Genomic DNA, 19,492 nt, shown 5'->3' with positions numbered 1-19,492 from the left:
GGCCACATTATTTAAGCTGTCTCCTCACACTTGCTGATTTTCCTAAGACTGCTAGAACTTTGGATTTTTGAACCAAATCAGCAAAGAGCTAAAAATTCTCAAACAAAACAGAAAATAGATACAATCACATAAGGTTTATTGCTATTATTATTTTTTACTAGTAGCATTATTACAATAATTATAATATTATAGGAAATCCAAGCTAAAATCTACATATGATTTGTTTTTACTTGGTTCTCTCTGTTTGCCACTCCTCATGGGTATTCCAAGGCATCAAATTAATTCCCTTGGAATATTCTGACATCATTTCAAAATCCAGGTAACCATACAGAGCTAGGGGCACTTGTTTTGTTTTGAAAAATGGAATGAGCCTACATTTAAGTTTCAATTGGCTTTATCAACACCTGCTACAAAAGCAGCATAACTGTCAGTTCAGAATATTTCCTCATTCCAGACATTTTAGATAAATCAGTTCACTCATCTTTTAAGCACATTATTTGCCAGAGTTAAGAAAATCTATTATTTAAAATGCTGCATGAATAACCACAAGTGATTACCCCTTAACACACAGCCTCCAAAATGAATGTGGAAAAACAATTCCTGAAGAGGTCACTTGTTCACGTTTCCCTCATTACATACAATAGCTCTTACAAAAAAGAAACCAAACTCTTAACCTTCTACAGAAAAAAACCTCAAGAGACAACACTAAAAAACATACCCAAATACAAAAGTGGGTTTGTAGGGCATTTTTAATTTGTTCCTCTCCCTTTAAAAAACTCTTTAGTTCTGTATTTACATACAGCTTCTTAATTCTGAAGTTGGTTTTCACTTTAACTTGCATCATTTATGACTTCTAACTGTGCAAACTAAAGAAACTCAGACTAACTGCACATGAATGAAATAAATGCAAATTAACCTCTGAGAGTCCAAGTGACAACTACTTCATATTCTGTCTCTTCATGTACCTCTTGACCATTCATCACTGCAATGAACTTCTCATACTACACATTCTTTTGGATAAACTATTTCTCCATTCATAATTTAATAAATTTCCCTTCATTGCTTGTGATGAGAATTTCTTATGTCTAAAATATTAAATGTCTGCTATACCTACATATACATACAGTTATGATTTTTTTTCTCAGATAGGTATTTGCTCAGTTTTTTTCAAGTTGAGTTTTCCAAAGTTTGTTGAAGCATGGTCAGTGTTTCAGATGCTGTGTGAAGAAAGGCATTTTCCAAGGCCACACAGCCATTAGAGTGCAGATCTTAATTTAAAGCATTCCAAGTTTATTCACCCACTGACGTTGCCTCTCTTTTAGAATAATAGGGCAGGAATGACACAGAGAGAAGGGACAGGTGATTTCCAGTGCAACTATCTCCCAAGGTGCATGAACTGCTGTGACAGCACAGCTGTGCAATTCTGTTTTCCCTTCTCACACTGCCAATGCCCTGAATAAACTGTAATCCAGTGTGGATGGCTCTAACTTTCCATGGATCTGCTCAGAAGCATATATGTACCATATTTTAGAAAAACTTTTGGAAAAGAAAAGGTGTAGGTGCTCACCAGCTGAAGACACAGGACATTTTTCCTAGGAGGCATTCTAATTACTTTCTATAAGCTAATAGAAAGACAATCTTATTAAAGCAAGGCATAACTCAACTCAGAACAATTCTTGTGAATTTTAACATGGACAGTAAGCAAAGAAACCAAGATGATTAGAAGTCCAACTTGAAGCAAGTTCATACGAATGAACCAGTTTTACCTGAAGACATTTAACTATTATAAATGGAAAAGGATACCTCTGAGAAGAAGCATGCAATAAGTATCTTTCCAAGGTATCAAATGTTTCATGTGTGTCAGTCATTTTTGGTTTAAACCCCAATAGTCAATTGGAGCATATGTAAAACATTAGGATGATTACTTCCTACTAGGACTTAGCTGGCTTTTTATAGTGCTAGAACCTGGCTTTACCATGCTTGGTGTAACATTTCACTTCAGGTGGGAAGATATGAATAGGACATATGTTTGCCAAGACATGAGAGTAACCCTTGGTCAGCCAAGAAATGACTACAGAGAGTAAGCTGGGCTCATTAACAGGAAGAAGAGAAAACAATTTTAAGACAAGGATTTCAAAGTGGGTTATTTATAGAGTCAACACTCAATTATCCATGGTCAGATTATCTGTACCAGAGATGCAGAAACAAATCAGCTCCAGCTGGGCTCATTAGCAGAGGTGCAGCTCGGTGCAAATGTCCCTACACTTCTAGGGACATTGTGGGTTTAAAAATTACACAGCATCTTTTTTTCAGCATAACAGTGAAGTCCTTTTTTCAAACTAAATGAGTCACTTGGGTTGCTTCTGTATAGCATTCCAAAGGCAAGAGCACTGGGGAAAATGGCAAAGACTTCAGACAAAGCCACTGCCTGGCAGTGTTACCCCCATGCTCTGGGTCCCAAGAAACTTCATGAACTCAGGCCCAGCGTCAAGCCCGAGCTGGCTGCGTGCATTCCTGCACTCTGTGCCAGGGCCGCGGCCTCCGGCAGGAGCTGAGTGCAGACAAGCACCAGATACTTGTGACAAAGCAGGAGCCAGGCACCAGCCAGCATGGCAAACAGCAGGCACCTCAAATACAGCTGGGGTGGCCTCTGTGCAGAGGGACTGAGCTGTGAGATCCCTTCAGATTACCATTTAAACTTAAGTCATTTAAACCAGATATTCTAAATGACAGGAAAATTAAAATAAGTACTTTTCTAACTTCAAGAAAAACACAGCCACAGCAATATCAATCCAGCTTGAAGCTGTTTTCCTGGCCACACTGCCAAAAATGTAATCGACAGTGAAATACAAAGGTAGATTTAAAAAAGGGAAGGAAATGGAAAAAATCCAACATGACATTTCTTACCTACCAATTGCTTCCTCTGAATCAGACTATCTGTGTTCTTGCTCAAGGACTGAAACCTTTCTCCATCTGTCAGGAGACAGCAAACTCCAGAAGAGACTATGATCTTCTGGAAGTTGTCCCTTCTCATCAAATTCATGTTCTATAGTTGAAAGAAATCCTACTGTTTAGAGATAATAAAAGATACTTCTAAATTGGAAGAATTTGAGATTCAATTTGTTTTTTTCTAGCCATGGGAGTCACTTAACCAAAGAGACAGGGAAAGGACAACAAGCAGGATACTGGCATGATAAATCTCAGCTATAATCAACTGACTCCAGCTTGATTACAGAGGAGGAACTAAACTCTGTATTTGGCAAATGGATCACAGAGCAAGTCTTTTCTAAAGCTTTTTGCTGAGTCTGACTATTGTTAGCTAGACAGTACAGCAGATTTAACCAGCAATGGCTAACAAGTGAACCAAAACTAACCATGCCTGAGCCATCATCCCTGGGATTTGCCTACTGTATCTAAGTTCTGAGACAAAAAGGTTTATTTACACTGAACTGCTCAAGTAGTTTCAAATAGCAAGAAACAGAGGATCACTGAGTGCAGGATGAGATAGAAGAAGAGGGTTATCTATCCCATCAGAAGATCATTGTAACACTTGAGGAAATCTGCAGGTCCTAAATCTACAACTTTATTATCCCCCTTCCTTTCTTCCTCCCTAGTCCCAAATTCCTTGACTTTCTAAGTTGCTTAAGGTCTGAAAAAAAAGTAATTCAAAGAAAAAACAGTTCAAAAGCACATTCACTATGACAGATATTACTTATAAGGGAACTCTGGCAGTTTTATTTCTTCTTATTTCTCCTTTCATTTCAGATGCCTAAATGCCTACTGCATAAAAAGTGATAGCAGTGGCAGTTACAAAAGGTTTGCTGTCTGGCTTTGCTGTTTTGCCTAGGGACATGAGGTCTCTTCTCAGTATTAGGGACTAACATATTTTGGAAGGTGTAACATTCAGCAAACAAAACCAGAGAACAGATCTTCTGCTGTACAGTATTTGCAAGTCTCGTGTATGGTATTTATCTTGGAATACACACTAATGAGGACAGCAGCACAAGCACTGCAAGGGAAAAGACTCAATTACTGTAAACAACTGGGAACAAAAGACTGTTAAACATTCAACAATCACATCAACATAAGGTTTAGAAGTCTTTACCTCTTGTTTACTGTAACAAGATTAGGTCAACACTTCCCTCCGCCTCTTAGCCTCATCAAACTAGAGAAGACCATAAAAACAAAACCACTGCACTAACTCACTCAGTCACTGAAAAAACTCACTGCCCTGCTCAAAGTATGGAAAGATACCAAAGTATCTGGGGCTACTGCCACAGTAAAAGTCAGCCTGTAAACTCCAGCTAATCGGCTGCATATCTGTCAAGCACATACATGCGAACCACACTTACATAAAATTTCTGCTCCCTTACTGCTCCTCCCACTCCAAGATATCAATTCTAGCCAAGAATTTGATTAGCAACAGACTATGAACTATAAACACTTTCAGAGAACATCAGAGGTGGCACTTACAAAAGTACAGTGAACTTTTATGGCCTGAAGGCCCCAGAGTGAAGTGTGGCAGCTGCATCAGGCATTGCATGTTACAGCTGCAGTCATACCATGCATCAAAAAGAGATGCAATTTCTCTTTCTGCTCTTCTTCCCTTTCAAAACATTCCTGGCACACCTTTGGCTTCAATCTGGTATTAATCCATGGTTGAATTACAGTGTATGGATAGAGACCGGGCACATTGTGTAACACAACCTTGAGTCTTTTAGCATTTGCTTCCTAGAATAGAGTGCTCTTGCCCTGCAAGTACAGTGTGCATTGTTGTCTCCAGATGTAGCCTCATAGAGTCAATATACTGAAAAAGGCCTGCTAAGCCCTCTTTCACAAGCAATCTTGATTCATCCCTTATCAGGGACCTCTCTCTTGTTAGTAATTTTATTCCAGTTTAGGAGTTGCAATTATTACATACTCTCCCACCCCTTCCTGGCTAACTGTAAAATTATTAAACATCAAACTTACATGGACTGCTTTTGTAGGACTTCTGTCTTCCTCTTTATAATCACCTGTCAAAATCTGGTACATAGTGAGTTTTAAACAAATCATTCTATGCTGGTTTTGTATTTTAATTAAATATAAAGCAACACTGGTTAGATACCTTGGGACTTTACAGAAATCAGAGCTCATTTAACAGCCATAGTATTTCACAGACTTAGACAGACACCTCTATCAGGTAACACTGGTTTCAAGTAAACAAGTAGGTTTTGTTTTTTTCCCTGAAAAGTCTAATGAAGTTTTCTAGTGTCACTTAGATTCATAACCATTTAGAAAAATGTAACAGAGATAGAGAACTTTCTGGTTTTCTCCTTTTAAGTTCATTAGAACAAATAGAGGGAGAATATAATCCATGCACACAGCAAGTAATCCAGCTGTAATTCATACCACAGCATAGCAGAGGTAAAGCGGTAATGCCAACATTAAACCTGATACCATTTAGCCCTTAAAGCTTGCAGGTAATCCCTCTCCTTCCAAGAACTGCACACTGAGAGAAATCAGATATATTTAAAGAATAATTCAGTATCAGATATATTTAAAGAATAATTCAGTATCATGAAACAAAATAATTTAAATTGAGCTTAGACATCTAGAGCCATATAGAGTTTGCTTCCAAAAGCAAACACTCAGGAACTGCCTTGCTCTTAATTTAAAAAGCTCTACAGAATACATATAAAAACATAGCATAAAAAAGTTGACAGCTGCCAGTTAAAGAGTCAGCAGTTCCCCACTGACATATTTTGTTTAAACTACTTTGGAACCACTGTCATGTTATTAACCAAATTAAAAAAACCCAAACCTCTCAATGAGTTATATATTTCTAAAATACTACCCATTACCAATGTAATTGTAGTTTGCATTATTCTTTAACCACATTGCCACAGGTGAAATATACCCAAAAAATGGCAAAACAAAACACAGAACATACAAACACATATTTAAGGGAGAAATCAAGGTGACTTGTTGAAAATATGGCTCTTGCTAAGTTTCTAGTTACCTGCATGCATTTCTCTTTAACCTTTCTGAGGCTGCAGCAAATGGAGCTTAGTATCTGCTCTCAAGCTAAAATTCTTTGCAATAATTTGTGTAGATTTGTGCAGATAAAAATAAAATCACAGACTATATTAGATTCCAAGACTGTAAGCAACACGAACTATCATATCTGCACAACAGCATGCTGATATAGTTGGGAAAAAAAGTAAAAATAATCACAGCACAGATAACCAAGGGTCAAAGTTCTGGTTATGCATGAAGTTTCAGTATTGGCACTTCCTGTTCTGAGTCTAAAATACTCGTAATTAAATCTATTTTATCCTTCTTTGCTGAAGTAATGGACTGCTATTCTCTCCTCTCCTCCATATATCTACAGCTGATTTGCTCACTTACATTACTGTGAACCACGAGGCCAGTTTTGAGAGCTCTGCGGTGCACCAGAGGCACCGGCACCCTCAGTCCCGCAGGCCAGGGCTGCGCTCGGGCTGCTGCACCAGGCTCAGCCCAGGAGCCGCTCCGGGCGCGGAGCGGAGCGGGCCGGGAGCTCGATGCCATCCCCGCACCCTGCACCGCCTCAGCTGCTCCGGACACCGCAGGTGCTGAGGCAGCCCTTGCACACGGGTCACCTCCCTCCGCTCCGCGCAGGTATGTACGGCTGTGCGTGTTTTTCTCCAGCAACAGCTGGGTCCTACAACCTCGTGCGGCTCCTGCACCGGCTTTCTCACGCCGCTCGAGCACAGCAGCAACAAAGCAAGGCAGCATCTGCAGCGACCCTCACTCACATTCAGCCCGCCGCTGCAAAACCCACCAGCGGCACCTTCGCCTGGCGCGCTGACAGCTTCGCCTGCAGGGCTCCGGGCCGTCCTTCGGCGGGGCCGCCGGGCCGCAGGCGCCGTCAGCGGCCGGGAGGCTGCCGGGAGCGGAGGGCCGGGAGGGGGAGAGCGGCGGGCCCGGAGCTCCCCCTCCCGGAGCCGCCGCCGCCATCCGTCCTTCTGCTCCCTACCGGCTCTACTCACGCGACGAGCAGGGAAACCCAACAGCGAAAGGTCAGGATCAGCAGAGTTAAATGCAAAACTCGTTTCACACGATTTTTCTCCTGCAAACTCGTCAAACTTCTAATTTAGTTTTGGAAGACTTAGGGAAAGTCAGTCCTTCGATCAACAGTGCCACAGCTTCAGCCACTGCTGGCAAGGATACACATACTGTCCACATTAACTCGAAATTCGGTTCTGAGCTCTACACAATAATGTATGGTAACTGGTAATAAAAAATTAAGCTTCTGAGGATCTGATTATCTTTGATTTTTACACATTGGAGTACAAGCGGACCAAGCAGATTAAGATCCTGTTCCAGTCAGCTGCTGGATAAACACAAAGGTCTTTATCACCTATTTTTCTTCTTACAAGTACTCCATACTCATAAGTATGCAGATATCAGAGCTATGGTGTCACCACCCTAAATAAAAAGTTCAGTCAACCAGCTGAGCTTTGCTGTGGCACAGCTCTGCATGTTAAAGCATCCCTGTGCCAAACCCTCAGCCAGCTGATTGCTGCTGGAAATGGTGGGTTTCCCAATAACCAGAAATACTTCCTTGAGAAATACTAACTCTCAAGATTTGGAATGGCAGTATGTTTAATGTTTAATGATACCATTACGAGTAATTTGTTTCAACTATATTTAAATGGGCAGCGATTCAGCTCTTCTCACATACATGCAACTTCTCTTGCAGCCAACGAGTTGCTGGCTTGTCCACTAAATCCAGCCAAACCCACCAATTTGCAGCAGACCAGCATGAGACCTCAGTTTAAAATTCAAATTTATTCTTACAGCTGTGTCCAACATGAAACATACCAACAAATGTTAGCTCACACTGCAAGGCATCTTACAATGTTTCAGGAATAAATTCCATATATTTGAGCACATACATGGAGTGGTGTTCCCCAGGAAGCTAAGCTAGAAGTTTTCTACGGAGTGCTGTGTTCCCTGGCTGTGCACCCTCCTGACTATGCAGGGATCCCAGTGGGGCAGGAGCAGGAATGGCCTCAATTTATTCAGGTTTCTATCTTAATCACAGAATCTTCTGCCTGAGGCCTTGGAAAAAGATGGGGAGTGTGAAAACAGAACCAGAACTCTCAAAGATTACTTACAGTAAGTAAGCTCTTCAGAGGGCAGTGTGGGTCCTCCTGGCAGTGACTTCTACTGGACAGAAGAACTGGATTCAAAATATCCAGACCGACTGGACCCAAAGATGGAGCCCAGAAATTTAGTCAACAGATCTTTGAAGGTGCATAACCAGTTCTTTTGTGGCTTTGTTTGGTTGCTTTGTTTTTATTTAATTTGAACATGGGACTTGTAGTAAAAAATAAGCCACTATATTTTTGAAGCATAAGCCTAGCTAAACAAAATAGCCCTGAATGCTTCTGGGATTCCTGTTTAGGAAATCATTCACTGCAGGTGTACATGCTTCACAGAAGAGGCAATCACTGAAGCCAAGGAATAATGAGACACAATAAAATATGGAAGTATAAATAAGCAGAAGAAACAATAATAGGTATAGAAATAATAGGCAAGTAATATCAACAGGCAAATAAATAAGACAAATAGGTACAATGTTTAAAACTGACTGGGAAAAAAAGCCAGCAAAAATGTATGCTAGTAAAAAGTTCCAGCTAAGCTGAGAAATAGAAGGTTGAAAAGAACTAGTGGTTGTGTGGTCTACCTCCATTGCTTTATGGTGAGGACATTACACACTGCTAATACCTATCTGTATATCTCAGATTGATGCCTGTGGAGCAGCTGTCAAAGCACGTTGTAACACATAATCCCGGGGATCCACGGGGCTGCAAGGCTGCTGCAAAGTGAATGGTGATTGCTGCCCCATGTCAGCTTGTGATAAAGGTCATATCAGAGGTCTTGAACAGCCAGGAAGGCCGGTTGAGTGATCATGAAGATTTAGAATATAACACAGGGTAGTGTTAAGGGAGAGTTAACTTCTATAAAGAAACAAAACAAGGCATCAGAATTCAGAGGCGGTGGGTAGGGAATATGCATAGTAACCATGCAAACAATCTAGCAGAAGTAAATTTAAAGTAATGCTTTCACTACCTGAAAATAAAAATACATCTTCTGAAAACCAAGGCTGATGTTAGCTTTTGTTGAAAACAAAATCAGGATCTTGACAGTTTTCTGTAGCTTAATATTGGGCATCTCAAGTGATCCAGCAATAAATCACCTAAACCAAATGTTTCAGGAAGTGATAATCAATGCTTTAGTTTTCAATCTAAAATGGGAAATTTTTAATGTTAAATAGGAAAGGACTTCTACAGTTGAGCTGAAGACCACAGACATTCATCTTAGATTAACTTCTGTAAATAAGTATCTTTATACAATGTGATACTAACAGAGACAGTTTGTGCTAATTGACAGACAAGTTCTACATTTAATCATATTGAGAAAATAGTGCATAGGAAATAATTATTTTCTAACTCTAGAATCTTAATACAGAAATTTCTGCACAGAACCTGCAATCTGGGGAAAGGCTAAGAACAAAACTAATCAATAGTTAAAAGAATGATTCATTGTAGGTAATACAGGGAAAGGATTTTTTTTGGTTAGGGATCACTTTCTTTGCTTATCTTGCAAGCTTTAATTAAGTGGCTATGAAATAAGGAGTAGCTAAGAATGATTCTTTTGTAACCTGTTTTCAGGCTATAAATGTGTTTCTGGTTATAGTAATACTACATATAAAACCATTAATAAAACTGCCTACTTACCAAAGCCTAGATATAGACATTAACTTGCCTGATGTGAGCATGAAGTTAGGATATCAGGGTGCATTTAAGCTTATCTTGAAAAGAAAACATCTAACCTCTGTAGTTAGATTTGCACTGATGAAATTGGGCTTGTGTCTATTGAAGAAAAAAAGTGATATGCTAGTAGCACTTTATGCTGACTGTTTTATGCTGTGCATCAGAATACTCCCACAGAATTTTCAACATGAGGCCCAAAATTTAAATATTAAGTGCTTTCCTGATGGACACTGGCATTATCAGACAGCTTGCACATTTAAGCTACCTGAACCCAGGAACACTTAGTACCCAGCACACAGAGACTGCCTACTCTGGAATGTGTATTGGGACTAAAACTTTAAAATCCAGAAACCAGAGTCCAATCTGTTGGGAGTGCACATGTTTCTTGCTAAAGCTGAGAGGGCCTAAAACAGTGCTAAAATTAATTTTGTTTCCTTGTACTGCTAGGTAGGTCAACATGCAGGATTTTTTTCCCACCTAGAAACAAGGCTACAGCTTCGGCAATTCAGCACCAGCAACACCAGAAGAGACTTCAGGCAAAAGACTTTAACCCAGTAAAACACCAGCATGTATATGTGAGTAGCAGCTGTATGAAGCTTTTTGGGTTTTTCTGTATCTGTATGTTAATCTCATTCTGAACCCCAAATCAATTTTCTTATGTTTCAGTGCCATGGATATTTCAGCACCAAAGGACAGAAGAGGGGTGTTAGAGAAATGCAAGTCAGAGTGCTTGAGAATGCCAAAATTGTACTGACTTTGCATGTGGAGATTATTTCAGAAGAATCTCTGAACCTCTAGCTGATAATTTCTGCAGACATCTTATCTTAACCACATTTAGCAGAAAAGAAGACAGAGGACCCAGATCTCTATGAATTCCAATTATCCTGACTCAACTCCTCCAACAAATCAAGCACCTGATCCATTTTCAGAACCACACTCTACAAAGCTGTGTGGCCTACAAGACAATCCTTTGACTCTTAAAGCATTACAGACCTTCATAAACAAATCAAACTGTTGTACTGAGCAAAAGTACAAAGCTCTGACTAACAAGAGGCACTTGACAGACACTCAGTTGTGCTTACATTACCGTACAGATGAGACTATTGCCTCAGCAATCCAACTTTTCACAGCAGCTCCTCCAGAAACCCCATAGGATTCTGGAGTCTTGTTAAATCTCTTGGAAAAATGAGGAACACTGGTTTACTTGAAGAGCACCTTAGTCCCGCACAATCCACTCCTAAATCTATAAATTAGACTGTATTTTTGGGAAATCCTAGAAGGACTGACATATATTCATACTCTGAGATAGTGCCTGATTTTTTCTGCTTATCGTCTCCATGTATTAGAATTTGTCCATATTTGAGGCAGGGAACTCCACTCCTTTTCAGTTGATTTTAGTCAGACATGCATGAAGTTTGCTCCATCCTACTCATACAGAGATTAATGACAAACAGGGTTCTCTCCTTTTTCATGCCCTATCCAGTCAAGAAGGTGTTGTCCATATAGGTGTCAAAATGTATGCAAATCACATTTAAAAATCAGCTTCTAACAGTGTAATAAAAGACAACCTACCTTCTGCTTTCTTAGGAAAACACCATCTTTTCAGAAAGTATTTAATGTCTAGCCCAGGATTTCTTGTTTCTTGGTCAGACCCCCTAGGGGTTCCTAATGACCAGTTTGTCTTATTAAAGATGAACTATCATAATAAAAAAAATTAAGAATAAGTTCTGTTTCCATTTTGAGCTGGACACAGCTTTCTTGCTGTAAATCTTCAAACCTAATCTAGACAAGTTGAAGTACCAAGAAGTGATCCCACTGTCTTTCCAAAACAGCTAGAGTTAATATTGTGCAATCATGTAAAGCCCACTCTTTGTTCTCAGTTGCTTATAAATGACTTCAAACACCTGGGCACCTCACCGGTGCCATGGGTTCAGCAGTACCACTGCAGGTGGCTCAGGTACTTCACTTAGGTACACATCATGCTTAGGCACTTCTAGGATAACCAGTGGAACTAACCAAGGGAACATACATCCCCTCCTCCTACACTTAAACCTCAATTCAACAAGTGAGCTCATGGACACAACACATCTTCAGTACTTCCGTCATACAACTTTTGCCACTGCTCTATGTCTCTAAAAGTTTTTGAGTATTTTAGAATAATATTTACTAATTTAATAAAGCTAAATGATACACAAAGAATTAATGAATTCACAAGTAAAATACACAAAATTAGCATTTTTTAAAGGAGCAATGTTGCTGTACCTTGAAGTGGTTTCTGACATTTATTACTTTTGTCCTCATATACACATTGCTTCCTTAAGGTGTTACAGGGCCTCAAATGTATCCTTTAACTTCCTATAGCAAACAAGAACAAATCTGTTGCTTGATGTGTGCAATGCTGCTCAGGCCTTCATAAGCACCCTGGCATTATATTTCTCAGCTGTGAAATTCCACAATCACAGGTACTAGTTGGTATCTCTTACTGACTTAATTCAACTGATAATAAAGGGTTTATTTCAATTAGTCTCACATTAGAATCAGTGATTTAGATTTAAATTAAATTCACATAATTTTCACGTCCTGTGGGTATGCATGTTTTGACAGTACTGCAAAAACGTGCTGCAAGTTGCATAGAAGTTGATTGAAACCGTCAAACCAGTATTTAATTGCTTGCTGACATGTACCTCAAAAATAGTCCAGAGTGGATTTATCTGAACATACAAAAGCACATGCAGAAAACACATTTTCATGACATCTCCATGCACTGAAGAAATAAAGGTTTTATTGCTACATTTTTAACTCCTGAATCAAACAACACAGCTTTTGCCTGTCATTTGCTGTATGACTACATGCATCACCTCAGACTTTGAGAATTCTTTTTTCCATATAATGCATATTATAAATTAATACTTCCAAAATTAAACAAATATTGAAAAAGAGTTTTAAATATAAAAATTTCCTTACTTTTGTTCTGATCCCCAGCTTTTGAAAATCTGTAACATCTGTGCAGTTTCATTAAATATCATTAAATACATTTGTTCAGATAATGTAAAAGAAAAGCAATTCATAAGCAATGTGTAAAGTTCACTGAGCTTTTGCAGAAACTTTATGCAATCTGTCATTTCTTCTCTCCTGAATTTGGTGCTGCAGAAAGCAATATTCTGGACATGTAGTCCAGTAGTCCTCACCACTTTTTTCCCACTTAAATCTCATTTTCTCTAATTTTACTTTAATCCTAATCAGTCAGTAAAGGTTTAGAGTTGTCTTCTAGACTTTCTATGTCTTTTAGTAATTTTAACAGGCTTACTTCACACATTAAAACCTACTCTTTCACCACATCCCTCTTTAGGGCTGTGAATTCCTGCTAGAGAAGAGTGCCTTTGGGAGAAGAAAAAAAAAAAAAAAAAAGGCATGTTGCCACCAATTCTTAGATCACAGAATCAGAGAATGGTTTGGGTTGGAAGGACCTTAAAAGTCATCCAGTTCCAACTCACTTGCCATAGGCAGTGACACCTTCCACTAGATCAGACTGCTCAAAGCCCCACCCAACCTGACCTTGAACACTTCCAGGGATGGGGCAGCCACAGCTTCTCTGGACAACTTGTGCCAGTGTCTCACTGTATAAAATGTCTTCCAAAAGCTAATCTTAACCAGCCCTCTTTCAATTTGAAGCCATTCTCCCCTGTTCTGTCACTACATGATCCTGTAAAAAGTCTCTCTCCAGCTTTCCTGTAGCCCCTCTTGGTACTAGAAGGTGCTCCAAGGTGTTGCCAGAACATTCTGTTCTCCAGGCTGAACAACCCCAGCTTTCTCAGTCTGTCTACACAGCAGAGCTGCCTCAGCCTTCTGATCATTCTTTGTGGCCCTCCTCTGGATTTGCCCCAACAGGTCCATGTCCTTATGATATTGAGGGCCTCAGACCTGGATGCAATACTCCAGGGGAGTCTCCTGAGAGCGGAGTAGAGGGGGAGAAGCACCTTCCTCAACCTGCTGCTCATGCTGCTTTTGATGCAGCCAAGGATACGGCTGGCAATATATCAATCTAGTTACGTCAACAGCCTGTAGGTATCAAAAAAACCCAAACAAACCTCAGATCTAAACAGACACAGTCCAGAAAAAGACCACTTTAAGATAAATTCAAATGGTAAATCTTTCATCTTCAAGGTCAGGTGTCCTTTTCAAAATATATGCTTTTAAGGTAGTAGTTTAGAGAAGACAGGCAGAGCTGAATGAATAATTAATTGTGGCTGCTGTTTCCTGTGCAAGTGCCACTCTGAACCATGCATTCTGAACCATGCTTTTGCCTTGCACCATCTCTGGCATTCACCTGCTGCCCTGATGGGTGAGCTTAGCTTGCTAAGCAGAAAACTAACCAAAGAAAAGGGGAAAAGTTGCTAAACCACAAATAACTGAATAGCTTTCTCCTGTTATTCTCCTGATAATAAGTTGACTAGTGTCACTACAGGGTGAGATGAGCAGCAGGGAAGGAAGAGGATCCCTGGGCTGGGTAGGAAGGGTGGGGTGTGAAGAACACACTCTGCCCTCTGCAGCAGGGTACCTTCAGATCCACTTGGGACACCCTGCCACAGTGATAGCCAACAGAGCTGCAGAAAGGGCACTGATGTCACCACAGAGACAACATCCCAGAGAGATGATCATGTTTTAAAGCTACTGGAGGTTTTGCTGCCGTTGAAACAAGCTCTCGCTTATTTTAAAAGGACCATGGTTGCCACTTGGTTATCAGTCCTTGCTGTAAAAGAGCACCTGCTGCACCTTGTGACCTGTGGCTGCTCTCACAGCTGAGTCTCCAAGCCATTCTTCTCTTCCTCCAGTCTTTACCAACTGAGGCTTAAGAGTTTATTCTCACAAAACATCATTGACCATGTTCTATTTCAAACAGTGTTATTCTGGGGAACAATAGCAAGTGTGGTAGTCTGGAATCAACTGTGTGATACTTGTACCACACTGACTGGTCTTAGTTAACCTATCTGCCTTCAGTTATAGGAGCAGAGAGGACATGACAAATAAGTAAGAACTAACTGATATTTTGAGAAATGTGATGAGGGTTCTGTAAAGAACTGGATAAAAAAATGAGAGAAACTTCACTCACTATCATTGTGTATCGTAAAGAAAAAACAAACCTTATTTTAAAGAACAAAACACTAGAAAAATTTACACCTGCTGAGCCTACTGGACACTGCAGACCTACTTCATTAGTGACTTCTGCATATCTCAGAAACAACTATTAGAAAATTAATACAGAATTTTTAAGACAGAAAATTAATATGATGAATTTGTCATAACAATCCTTCATGACTTGGGACTCAACACTATTATAATATTAGTACCTTCCTTGAGAGACTAATACAGCTCATTAAAAAAACAGTCTAATCCTGACAATGAAAATTCTCTATATCCTAAACTTTAAAATAAAACCATTTTGCATATTTCATTTGTCCCAAAGTTTTCAAATAAATTATGAACTAGAAATACAACTGTTGTACTATTTATTTTCTTAGTTACTTAAGCCACGTTTTTTAGTTAAAATAATTATTGAAATAAAAGATTTAAGAAAAATAAGCTCACTACATTAAAATTAAGTTGTACATTTAGATGAAATTTCACTATACCAAAATTGACAACATTGAATAAATAAAATATAGGTTGCCCATCAAAAGAAAAACCAGGGTGCAAGATGGTGTAAAACTGTTAGTAATGTTTATATGCAGCATAATCAAAGTGACTATTGCATTTCTTACAACACTGTATGAATATTCCACACATCAGGAAAAGAAAAACCATGAAAGCAAGAGATACAAGGAAGCCTATCAATAATGTAAGAACAAATGGATTACAATGTTAAAAAACCAAACTGCTATAAGATGAGACCTTTTCTGTAAATGGCTAATCCACATCAATAAAACCACTACTAAACATCACTGCAGGTAACAATTCACTTTAGATTAATATCACCGAAGGCAAAACATATTTTAATGTAACAGCATGGGTTACATTTTAAAACAGTTTAGTCATTTTAGTCATCAGCACAATCCAATGTTTCTAGGAATGCAAGTCATTTTTATTAGGCAGCCAGCTGCAGACATTGCTGGAACTAAAGTTCCAGAAAAACTGGGAAAATTACCATTCATATGCTTTCAAAAGTTTCCCAAACACATGAATGGAAACTGTGTTTGAAAGGCAGAAGTCAAACAATTTGGAAACCAGATTAAAGGAAATAAGTAGTGATTTATTTGCAGTGCATCTTTTCATTCCACATAAAACCGCTTGTGCTTAGTGACCAAGATTTGGTCCATACTTACAAGAAGATACTACTGCAATGAAGTATTATGAAATAATCTTTGAAAAAAAATGAACCAGGAGCAACTGCTTTAAAGAATTACTTTCCTGCACATAGCATCAGGCAGTGATGACTAATGGGGAGAGGCGCTGCTGGGCCAGCTCAGTTGCACAGTGTGGGGGAGGCACTGCATACCAGGGAACGCTTGCAGGGAATGCGAAGCAGATACTCTTGTATTGCAGGGAGATAAACGGGGCAGTAAGACAAATAAAGCTGCTCAGCCTTTCCTCCTGTAGTATTTTATAAATCTAATTAAAACAAACTGCTAAATTTTAGTGTAATCTTATGAAAATTCCCTTTATTTCCATATGTAAAGCTAATACTGAATGGGTTTCTTACACATGTATATACTGTATTCACCTGAAGAAAATTAAGTCCAGGTCTCCATGTCCATTACACATGATATAATGTGCAAAGCCCACATGATAAAATCTTAAATTTTGTAATAATATTGATTCTAAAACTTTCATAATTCTTCCTTTTTACATGAAAATCAAACGTTTTAGGCCACAGTACAGCTTCCTATACAATAGTTATCATAGCTGTCATTCTTCAATTCAAACGACTTATTAATTATTAGAGCTTTACCCAGCAACACTTCTCATTAATATTTCTAGATGATGTAAAGAAACTTCTTGCTTTTACTTAAAAAAACTACAATTTAAGTTCTTTTAAATAGGTATACTTTAAAAAAAATAACAATAAAAAAATAACAATAAAATGTACAATGTTTCAAAACTTCTAAGAATATCTTCAGGTGATCTGAATGAGACACTTAATACAGCCTATTGCTGTTTCTAATTGCAGAAGAAGTAGAATTAGCTAATGTTATATTGACCACACTTTATCCTCTCAAATTTTAGAGAAGTTACATGGAGGTTCTTGGCAGAAACTTGGCAGACTTGGAATCCCCAAGCCATTTCTCCCAAATAAGATCAGTACACATCCTGCTAAGCAAGGGGATCTTGAAGAACTCAGCTATACCTGCACATAACCTGTGCTATAACCATGGTTCTGCTTCCACTTGGATGGTTCAATTATTTAGGAATACACTGACATTCCTAAAACTAACCATTAAATGGAGTATTTTAAAACACAAGTGGGACTGATCTGTGTGGCTCAGCTGAAGCTGAGCTTTAAAATGAAACATATCAGAAAAATGGGAAAAGCAAAGCCTAACAAGTAAAACCAGCTTAGGTCAACAATGATGCTGTTTCATCCAGTGTAAATGTCTTATGTGAATTACACTAAAAAAAGAATCCTACTTGAAAGGGAAAGAAAGAAGAAAAAAAAAAAAAAAGAAGGGTCAGACAGGGTGAAATAGAGCCTTTAAAAGCCTGGAACAATTTGCAACACAAATACTGAGAAGCAAGCAGCTTCCTCTTTGAATGAAGCAAGGGTTTGACCCCTTCCTGTGTCACAAGTCCCCACACTTATTATGCTTTCTACTGGCAGTAAAATAAACATCAATTCTATCAGCTTTACAGACATGTGTGCACCAAAAAAGACACCATATTGTATTCCATCCAGTTTTAGAAGAGATAGAGGATATATTTGAATGAGCATCTTCAGATCTTTGTTGCCTGAACTGCTCCATAATATTACTTGTGATGAAACAGCTCATAACTTAGACCTAATAAATAAATATTAACTTCACTTTTTAAAGCAGATTCTGTAATAACCTAAGAACACAAAATGACTGCTACAAAATTTACAAGAAACACACATGAAGATCATGGAGAAAATGGTACCTTGGCAACTCATGCAACTCCATAGTATGCCTTATAATGCTGAGTTAAGCTACACTTTATGCATTAATTTCCTTCATAGACTTAAAATGCCCAGGTTAGATCTGCAGTTAGCTGACTCTTACACAGACATCCACAAGTTTCAGATGAATATTTTAACTGAAGCTATGACATTTGTAATACTTTTTCAAAAAATGAAAGTAGCAGTGGACCCCTCAAAATCCTGTCTGGACAGATCTGAGTGAAGCACAGTTTGCAATCTGCCACAGCTAAAGAAGAAAAGGCTGCAAAGTGAAGGTATGATGTGCTGCTGCAGCAGAGCCAGGTGTGTTAGATCATCCACACCTAAAAACACCACTTGTTTTACCTGTTTAACAGTTGATATTATGCAACTCTGACTGCAGAGAGTCAGCTGGCATTTGTATATCCTCAGCCCATTAGTCAGAGTTTTCCAACAGATAATTCTAAGTATTAAAGAAAATAATTTCATTGTATTTTCTTTTTTGTGTTATATATATGTTTTGGGGAAGAAAAAAAAGGTCAGTCTAACCCTAAAGTAAATATTAAAGTCTAAAACAACAAAATCAAGACATTAGGCATTCTAAAATGACATTAAACTAAGTTTAAAAAAATATTTCTGTTTTATAAAATGCAACTATGGAGCATTTATCAATGAAATATAAATAATTAAAGTCTTGCATTAAATTAGCTGGATTTAAGTGCTCAGTGGAATGAATCTGGTTCTATAGCTTTCCTTTTTTAAAGTGTGGTACTTGAAGCTCTATGTATCATTCATTTGAACTTTGTTTCACCTCAGCAATACCATCTTGCTAGAATTGTCACTTTCAAACCTAAGTTAAAATACAAAATTAAACATGAGTTATTTTCTTACTGAGTGCTTCTGGTACAAATGCTTGCAGCAACTTTGTAATTCCTTCATATAACTGCATCACATGATAAGCAACTGGAAATAAAACTGTCCTAAGGATACTGAGTACCTTGGATCCCTCTGCAGATGAAAGCAAAGCAGAGGCTGAAGTCAGCTTTGCACATTTCACTGACACAGATATGAACATGCAAAGAAAAAAGACAACTCACTCCTTCCTGCCTGCATTTCCAAAATCTACCTTTGTACTTTGACTTTTCATCACACAGAGTGCAAACAGGCCACTCACAAGTTCAAGATGACTGGACATCCTCAAATTAGGGCAGAAGCAAAAATTCAGCTTTGTTCCCTTATGCCTCCCTCCAGCTACTCACTCTGAGTGCTAAGAGAATCACCATGAGAAGGCAGGAAAGCACATGGATAAACACTGGCATGCAGTGTTGAAGGGGAACAACCTCAGAGCATGCATAGGCAAGTATTTTCACTTGACCTATGCTAACCATAAGATAAAATCTTTTCAATTGTCTGTTCCTAAGAACTCCTGAATTGGAGGATGGCTGAATAAGTATAGTGATCTCAAAACTACTAATGTCCTGTGAGACATGGTAGTTCAGTCTATGTGGTTTTGTTTCTCTAATTTATGAAAATTAACTAGAGTGAAAGCTGTGAAGGTAACATGGACTGGATATGTAAA

At 38.6% G+C, this 19,492-nt stretch overlaps 1 protein-coding gene across 4 annotated transcripts in view; it reads right to left on the bottom strand.

Annotated features, from left to right (window-relative positions):
• The window catches only part of ATXN7L1 (ataxin 7 like 1), a 110,948-nt gene that overhangs the window by 41,839 nt on the left and 49,617 nt on the right, over nt 1-19,492 (bottom strand). Inside the window, exon 1 of one of the 4 annotated variants that reach the window (XM_071423933.1) lies at nt 6,780-6,800. The exons of the other annotated variants lie outside the window; for them this stretch is intronic. The gene's annotated coding sequence lies outside the window, so the exon portion shown is untranslated. Of the gene's footprint in view, nt 1-6,779; nt 6,801-19,492 lie in introns of those variants that run through there. 4 annotated transcript variants of the gene reach the window in all.

Source organism: Agelaius tricolor, unplaced genomic scaffold, assembly GCF_023055355.1.
Source record: "Agelaius tricolor isolate 1412-34295 unplaced genomic scaffold, bAgeTri1.0.p SCAF_3, whole genome shotgun sequence".
In the NCBI taxonomy this organism is placed as follows: Eukaryota; Metazoa; Chordata; class Aves; order Passeriformes; family Icteridae; genus Agelaius; species Agelaius tricolor.
The sequence above is the reverse complement of the archived record's forward strand: the minus strand, read 5'-3'. Positions and strand labels throughout refer to the sequence as shown.